The sequence below is a fragment of the Delphinus delphis genome, chromosome 8, assembly GCF_949987515.2.
Source record: "Delphinus delphis chromosome 8, mDelDel1.2, whole genome shotgun sequence".
NCBI lineage: Eukaryota > Metazoa > Chordata > Mammalia > Artiodactyla > Delphinidae > Delphinus > Delphinus delphis.
Window position 1 is genome coordinate 32394682 of NC_082690.1, and position 9189 is coordinate 32403870.

At 44.8% G+C, this 9189-nt stretch overlaps 1 pseudogene; it reads right to left on the reverse strand.

The window, feature by feature from the left end:
* Positions 1 to 3171: 3171 nt before the first annotated feature.
* Positions 3172 to 5120, reverse strand: LOC132429003 (lysine-specific demethylase 4D-like; annotated as a pseudogene).
* Positions 5121 to 9189: the final 4069 nt, after the last annotated feature.

Genomic DNA, 9189 nt, shown 5'->3' on the forward strand with positions numbered 1-9189 from the left:
ATCATAGTTACTTAGAGAACATGTTGCTTGCATTTTGTCTCATTTTGGAAACCTATGACTTGTGGATTTTAATTTGGTCAAAAGTGTGATTTCTGGCTCCCACATTTACCAGCAGGGTAATTTTGAACAAGAAATCCTGATAGAATGGTTGTGACACTTAAATGAAATAATGAAAGTAGAAAAGTTTAATTAACTATGCTCTTTTAAGTCAATCGCTGGCTGGTACTATTACTGATTGATTTTTCAGACCAATTAGGACACACTGCCTGGAGCTATAAATGAATGAAATGAATGAATGAAACTCCAGATGTGCAAGCTATTTGGAAGAAACTAACACCACAACAAAACTGATTTTCTTATATGCAGAAGGAAAACTGTTGGAGAGGTGGATGACTCTTGGTTAGGAAACCTTTATAGGAATTTAAAAACTGATTTTGACTGGAATATTCTTTTCTCCCACAGAGACGATTTCCTTCAGTAAAGAAATAAGCAATCACAATATCTAGCTGTTTGACAATGTGAGAAGTTTGACGTGTAGACATGACCATCAAGATGTTTCTCTGAATTCTGAAGGATCCAAATGTTTTTTGGTATGGTCCACTGTATTGTGAAAGAATTATTATTATTTTTTACTTGAAGTATAGGTGATTTACAATGTCAGTGTTAGTTTCAGGTGTACAGTAAAGTGATTCAGCCATATTTTAATTTAATTAAAATATGATTTTAATTTATTTAATTCATAATTTAATTCAGCCAATATTTTAATGTATTTGAAACATCATAAAACATCACTGATGTGCTCCCCGAGGAGCGGCGGGGATGCACAGAGGCGCAGGAGGAGAAAGAGGCGGGGAAGAGGAGGGGAGTCGCCGCTTCCCAAACACTCTCCGGGGGGCTGTGCGCGACGCCCGCCGCCGGGAGTCCCGACCCGGCTGCCCTCGGCCCCTTCCCTCCCGCGCCTGCAGCCCGGGAACAAAGTTGCCGAGAAACAGCGGGCCGAGGGCGCAACCGGGCGGTGCTCTGGCCTCTGCGCGCGCCGCTTGTGGTAGGCGGCGGCGCGGCCCGAGAGGAGGCAGCAGCAGTTGGAGGGCTTGGCCGAACGCAGTAGACGTAGCCTCGGCGCGGCGGGAACGGCGGGCGAGGCGACCCGACTTCGCGGCGCCCGGACCTGAGCCCGTCCTCAGACGGCAGCCGCGGTGCCCGAGTGCTTCCCTGGGGCACCGGGCGGCGCCGCGAGTCCCGGAGAGGAGGGGGCGATCCTCCGCGCTGAGGAGCGGGAGGCTGGTGCCCCCCACCCCCGCATCCTACCTTCTCACCGAACTCTCTAAAAATAACTCCGGCCCGCTGGGGCCGGGAGGAGCCACAGCCGCAGTCCCCGAGAGAAGCCGGGGAGGCGTGTAGAGCCAGGGTCCGGAGGGAGCGTTCCCGGCCGCGCGGAGCGAAGTTGGCGGAGGAAGCAGGAGCTCCCGGCCGCCGGGCGCCGCGCGACCCTCGCCCCGCCGACCCCCTGCCGCTGAGGTTTGGCTGATTGGGCCGAGGCGGGCAGGCGGAGCACGCAGGGCAGAGGCGGCGCCCGCGGGCGCAGAGACACCCTGGCCCGGGCCGCGGGGGCAGATGGTGTCCTATGTGGATAACAGCTTCCGCCAGGCGGTGATGGAGAACCCAGCTGAGAGCACCCCCCCCCCCCCAGTTGCTGACTGGATAATGACGCATTCTCGTAAGCGTTGGGATGGTAACGACAGGGGATCGTGCTGCCAACCGTCTTCAGAAAAATAAGCCCTCCTGATCCTCCTGATCAGACAAGATCTAACGCTTGAAAGAGTTGCTTCGCATGTTAGGTATTGGATGCCATTCAAATCCAAATGCTCTCCTTCTCTGCCGCTGTTACTGTTTAATGAGGGGAGAAGAGAATAAAATAGACTCTTCCACTGGCTGCCTTGGGACAAGGCCCAGGAATGGCACCTGGTACCGTTATTTTTTTTCTGACGGAGCCGTCACATCTGGGGATCGTAGATAGATTGCACATATTTATCAAACGTGTGAAAGATGGATGATAATTTTACAAGGAAAATTCATTTCACAGTGTCTCCAGAAAGTTCCTATTTTAAAGGGTTGCTTTATCAAAAACAAGGAATATCCTGCTTTGGTCGTGTTGCACTGCCTCGCATGGGCCTTCTGCGTCTGTTTGTTTTACAGTTGTCAATCAGTCAGTCTTCTGCGTCTGAAAATGCACGTTCCATGGCTTCCCTGGTGGTGCAGTGGTTGGGAATCCGCCTGCCAGTGAAGGGGACACGGGTTCGATCCCTGGTCTGGGAAGATTCCACATGCCACGGAGCAACTAAGCCCATGCACCACAACTACTGAACCTGCGCTCTAGAGCCCACGAACCACAACTACTAAGCCCACGTGCCACAACTACCGAAACCTGTGTGCCTAGAGCTCATGCTCTGCAACAAGCCACTGCAATAAGCCCACGCACCACGATGAAGAGTAGCCCCCCTGCTCGCCACAGCTATAGAATGCCCACACGCAGCAACAAAGACCCAATGCAACCAAAAATAAATACATTTATTTAAAAAAAAAAAAAGACGATATTTTTAGGCTGTACGAAGATGGGCAATTAAAAGAAAAAATCTTACTGGAATGCATAAGGCTGGAAGCACACTGTGAACTTGCTACTATAGCTTTTTATGGTCTGTGGTGAAGAGAAAGAAGTGGTGGAAAATGCAGGCTCTTTTGCCTGTACAGCTACAGTGCCTTAGGAGAGGTGCAAGATGGCCACTATGCAGTGTCCTTAGTTTGCAGGGCCCAGAAGATGAAGCAACAAGGTACACGGCTGGTGTCCAGGGGCCCAGGCAGCCCCACGTTTGGACCATTCCCTGCCATCAGAAGCAAGCAGTGTCCATACCATCCAAGCTAAGGCAGAAGCCAAAGGACCATCAAAGTTCAGCAGCGGGATGAGAATACCTGAGAGGTGCAACATTCTATGGCAGCTGTCCTCGTGGGAAGGTCCACTTCAGAGGCTGCTAGGAGCCCTGGTTGTCATGGTAGAAAGCATCTGGCAGCTTGAGAAATGTGTCATTTCTAGGAGATAAAAGCATCTCCACTGAGGACAGGCCCAGCCCAGATTGTTGCTTGGCTGGGAGCTTCTGTGGTTTCTGGGGTGGAGGGTCAGATAAAGTCACATTTAGCAAAGTCTTCAGTAGTCATGGGCTCACAGATTGAATACCATGCATTGGTGAGGAATTCCTCGCAGGACTCAAGAGATGCAGGTGCCTCTAGCTTTAGCCCCAGGGGATCACAGTCAAGGGTGTGCGGGAGACTGGTCTCTGCAGCTGGGACAAGACTCTTAGAGGCATAAGAGTGGTCCAAACTTAAAATCTCACAGAAGTTCACGGGGGCCCTGCAGTTCCCAGCATCGTCCCTGGGAAACACTCTCACAGTCCCAGGAACGTTGGGAGGAATCAAAGGGAGGCTGTCAAGGACACTGGATGTAATACCCTCCAGAGATGGCAGGCATGGGCCAGGGTGCATCGCATTTTCGGGATCCAATGGAGGACCCAAGGGTTGAAGATCAGGGGCGCAACAGCACCCGGAAGGCTTAGAAGGATGCTGCAGCCATGGGCTCAGCAATGCAGGGTTGTCCATCAAGGGATCGCCGGCAAACGGGAGCTGAGCTTCGAAGTCCAGAGATGGGTGCGTTGTGTCTAAGGAGAGGCGCCTCTTAGTCCGGGCCCGGACAGTCGGATCCTGAGTCACCTCTTCCCGAGGACGACGACGAGGACTGTATCGTCCAGGTAGGGGGAGACCCGCAGCAGATGGACCTGCAGTCAGCGGCGGAGTCAGGCTAGGCTCCGCGGAGCTGTAGGAAGCCGCAGCCCCAAACTGGGCAGCAGAGCAAGAACCCCGGGCCGGCAAGGGGGTCGGGGACGCAGGATCCACAGGGGCTCGACAGTGGGTCCCATGGCAGGCAGCCACTGGCGGACGGCAGTGCGAGGCGCTGCGGGACGGACAGTGCCTCCGGCGGAGCGTGTGTGCCCCAGGTAAGCGGACCTCCCTCCAGGCATTCAGGAACTGGCTGCTGGGCTCCGTGGGCTGCGTGTGGTCCACAACGGTCTGGTCCTGCCCGCGTTTCCACAGCTTGTAGCGCTCCGGTTGCAGGATGTGCACGAAGGCGTCCATGGAGAAGGCGACCTGGGCCTCCCCACAGCTGCACTACGATGCCACTTTGCCATAATCGATTCAGCGCAGGTAGGCGAAATTGATGGCTTCTGCGCAGTTAAAACCATGGTTGAAGCCAGAGTGGTAGCCATAGGGAAACGTCACTATGAACTCTCCAGCCTCCTGAGTGACCCGACTGAAGGGGATGCCGTTGTCCTGGAGGACCGTGGGCGAGATGAGAGCCACCTTGTGCCACAGGAAGGCCTCACAGCACCGCGAGCTGCCCGGGAAAAGCTCCCTGGCCAGGCGTTCCAGGCGCCGGCCGTGCTCCAGGGGCACCGCATACCAAGTCTTGGGCTCCCCAAAGTGCAGGTAGTTGATGCTGTAAAGTTCCATGTCCTCCACGTGCCAGGCGAAGGCGGTCTTCCACATGCCGAAGTAAAGGTAGGGGGTGTTGACACCCTCGATGACCACTCCGCACTCCTGTTCCAGCAGGTCCTGAATGGTTCCCAGGTGTCCAAGGCTCCATTGCGTTGTGTTTTCATCGAATGAGGAGCCACTGACGTCCGCACCATATACTGGTGAACCATAGGGGCGTGTTTTCCAATATTTTCGCTCCAGATCCTCAAAATTAGAGTAGAATGGAGTCTGGTGTGTTTCACTGTTTGTTAAGCGGCGATACTCGCTCACGGTCATGGCTTTCTTCTTTTTGTGGTGCTGAGTAAACACACCTGCCTGCCCAGAAATCACCTGCTGGAGGGGAGCGGCTATTAAGATGTCATCGATGTCATCGTAGGTCTCTCTGGCTTTCCAGTCCTGGGGTGGAATGATCTTAGCCAGGCCTGCTTGGATTCCATATAAGCAATGTATTTATTGAAATCATTAAACTCTTATTTGGTTGGATGAAATACCATTATGCTACAACTTGGGTTCTGGGCCCAGTTGGACTTAGACTTCATAGCAGACTTCATAGCTTTCATTAATAAGCAAGAAACTCTCAAGATTTTACTTATGTTCTGGATAGGTGAGGATGCTGGAAAACACTACTTTTTCAAAAATGGGTTGGAGTATATCAGCAGGAACCCCCTGTAGACTTTAATGCAATGAGTTGATAATATTTCTTAGGCTTGCTGATTCTGCAGGGGACTCCACGCTGGGCAGAAGCCTTGCTCAGGACTGATGCTGGCTGAGCCTGCAAGTCTGTGATGTCCTTGGTCGACACTTGGCTCTGGCCTCTTGAGGTCTAGTGAATCACCCAGCCCTGGGTGGGTATCCCAAATGTAGTGTCTTCAGGGCAGTATTGGAAACAAAACCTAAGAAAAAAAATACAGACAGGTTGCAAACTAATGTTTGGAGATAGTTACTAGGGAACTACAAATAACACACCACCATGGAATATAATTGCATATTCAAAGAAAGGCTAAAATTTCATAAGATTGACAGTACAAGAAATGGTGTTGTTGTGAACAGTGGAAATTCCTGTACTCTAGTAAGGAGAATGGAAATCATTACATTCACTTTGAAAAACTATTTGGACAGTATCCACTAAAATTGAACTTACCCATGTGCTATGATTCATGCCTAGGATGTGCGTATGTCTGTGCAATGAAAGTCAAGTCCAAGAATGTTCAGAACAACATTATTTCAGTAGCCAAACACTGGAAACAACTCAAATGCCAGTCAACATTAGAATGGTTAAGTACACTGTAGTATATTCATACAATGGAATACAATACAGCAATGAAGATAAACAAGAACTACATGAAAATATAAGAATAATTCTTTAAACAGAATACTGAGCAAAATTATCCAGACTCAAAAGAATACCTATTCTTTGCTTCCATTTATATAAAGAGAAAAAGGAGGCAATGTAATCTATGTTAGAAGTCAGACCAGCGGTTACCTTTGTGAGAGAGAGAGGTTGTGAGTGGGGGTGTGAGGAAGTCTCTAGAATAATTTGAATATTCTATCCTGAAGCCAGGTGCTGGTTACACAGCCATCAGAATGGTTCATTGTCATAAATCATCAAGTTATGATGATATTTACAAATTTCTGTGAAATATTTTTTTAATTTATTTAAATTATTTAAATAAATTTTAAAATATAGTTTAGGGTGAAAAGCATTAAAGGATACAGATATCTTTCATCGTACCAAAAGAAAAAGCAAGGGTGATTAAAAATATATGAACTAAACATTCAATTGAAGAAGCTATAAAATAGAAGAAGAGAAAGAAGGGGTAGGAGTAAAAAATAACTAAGAATAAAGACAAAGTTAATGAAAGAAAACACATACAACACCAAACACTGATGACCAAAAGTATTCTTGGAAGAAATTAATGATAGCAATAAAACATGGGCATAACTGAGCCTAAGAAAGAAGGGGAAAATAAACCACTAGGAATGAAACAGTGCACGAAAGAATTTTTAAGATCTCAAAAGAGAATCTTAGGAGAAACGTGACAGCAAGATTTTCAAAAGATAAGAGAAAAGAATAATTTTCTGGAGAGGAAACATATCCAAAATGGATCCAAGAAACACCAGAAAGCTTGAATAATACCCCAGTATAAGAAGCTGTTTCAAAGTATGACCCCTGAAAGTCCAGGAGACACATCATTTTATATGTGAATCTAGAAAAGTTGAAAGAAACAGTTAACTCTTATTGTGCAAATTGTCTCAGTATAGAAAAAGTTGGAAAGCTACTCAGATGAGGCTATTCTTACCTCTGATAACAAAACGAAAAAGGAAAATAAAAAAATAAAGCTACAGGCCATCTTTATTTATAAGCATAGATGAAAACATAAAATGGAATGTTATCCAAAGAAATACAGCAATATAATAAAAGAATAATTCATCATGACCAAATAGAAAGGAAGGATGATTCAACATTGGAAAATTTAATGATATAATTCAGAATATTAACAAAGTAAATGAAAAATACCATCATCTTATAGGTACCAAAAAAGCATTTGATGAAATGCCAAATCCATTCATGATTTTACATTCTTACTTGCAAAGCATCAAGAGAAACTTCTTTTGTAAGATAAAGAATTTCAAGGTAAAAAATAGCAAGGATCATTCTTAACAGTGAAACAAAAGTAACATTCTCATGAAAGTTAGGAAAAAGACATGCATCAACATGAAAAGCTTCTCAACATCACTAATTATTAGAAAAATGCAAATCAAAACTACAATGAGGTATCACCTCACACCAGTTAGAATAGGCATTATCAGAAAATCTACAAACAACAAATGCTAGAGAGGGTGTGGAGAAAAGGGAACCCTCTTGCACTGTTGGTAGAAATGTAAGTTGATAGAGCCACTATGGAGAACAGTATGGAGGTTCCTTAAAAAACTAAAAATAGAATTACTATATGATCCAGCAATCTCATGAGTGAGCATATACCCAGAGAAAACCATAATTCTAAAAGACCCATGCACCCCAATGTTCATTGCAACACTATTTACAATAACCAGGTCATGGAAGTAACCTAAATGCCCATTGACAGACGAATGGATAAAGAAATCATGGTACATATAAACAATGGAATATTAGTGAGCCATAAAAAAGACTGAAATTGCGTGATTTGTTGAGACGTGGGTGGATCTAGAGATTGTCATACAGAGCGAAGTTATTTGAAAGAGAAAAACAAATATCGTATATTAACACATGTATGAGGAACCTAGAAAAATGGTACAGATGAACCGCTTTGCAGGGCAGAAGTTCAGACACAGATGTAGAGAACAAATGTATGGATGCCAAGTGGGGAAAACTGCAGTGGGGTGGGGATGGTGGTGTGCTGAATTGGGCGATTGGGATTGACATGTATACACTGATGTGCATAAAATTGATGACTAATAACCTGCAGTATAAAAAAACACATGAAAACAGCTAATACTAAACTTTCTTTAGGTTATTAGTATGGAAATACATTAAAATAAATGTTTCAGACATTACACAAAACTTCTAAATATCTTATATGTTCTGGTATAATGTTATAAGTCATAATACTAGTTATTACTTTAAAATGTATATTTCAGAAATAACTAAATTTCCTTGTCAATCGCATTATTATGAACTTTCATCAAATCTTTAACCGTGGTCATTTTTAAGTCTTTTGTCATTTACAAAGAGTACTGCATGTACTGTGATGCTTTTGCAAAAATGTTCCTATAAAAGGGTTTCATTTTCAAGGAATTCATGGAAAACACTTTGACAAGTACAGGTTTTTGGTAACTGACTATACTGTGGAACTGAACGAATGAGCATTTTCAGAACTCTAATGGCAAACTGATGAATTCATAACACTGCCTTACAAAATATCAAGAAGAAAAAAAAATTAATTACATGTGAATGAGAGAACTGATGAGGATGATAATAATTTTTGTGACTTTCTGTTTAAAAAAAAAAAAATCCCACAAGGACTCAGAGGCAAAAAATATACAAGTCAATTTTCACTGCAAAGTAAAGGAGCTGTTACAGTGGAAGATTACTGGACTGAATGTCACTATTATGACATAGTATGAGTGTGTTTCGTGTTTGGTAATTGCAATCATTGTTGCTTTTCTTGTGTTCATCCATTTACAATGCTTTCTGTCAGTTTATTTATCTCTTGTAAAAATAAACTACAGTGTGTGTGTGTGAAAACAAAAACATATTGAAAACAATGTCAAAAATAAATTTCACTATGTATACTCCATGTTCAACTTGAACTCTATGGAGCATATGTAATAGTAATAATTTTAGGACAGAAAATATGTGTACAAATAAAAAAAGAAAAAACAAACAAAGCAAACTATCTCATTAACCCAATTTCACGTGCTCCCTTAATACTGTTTCCTAATCCTGTTAAGCCCCCCTCATTTCCACCGTTCAAATATTCTTTGTTTCCCCTGTCTTCAAACTTCAAGCACACCTATTCCACCCCTCTTAGAATCCTTTGAATGTCCTAAGAGTCCCTAAGTGATCTGGCCCACCATCACCTCTTGATCTCACCCCTTTCTACCCTGCTCCTTGCTCTCTCATTCCAA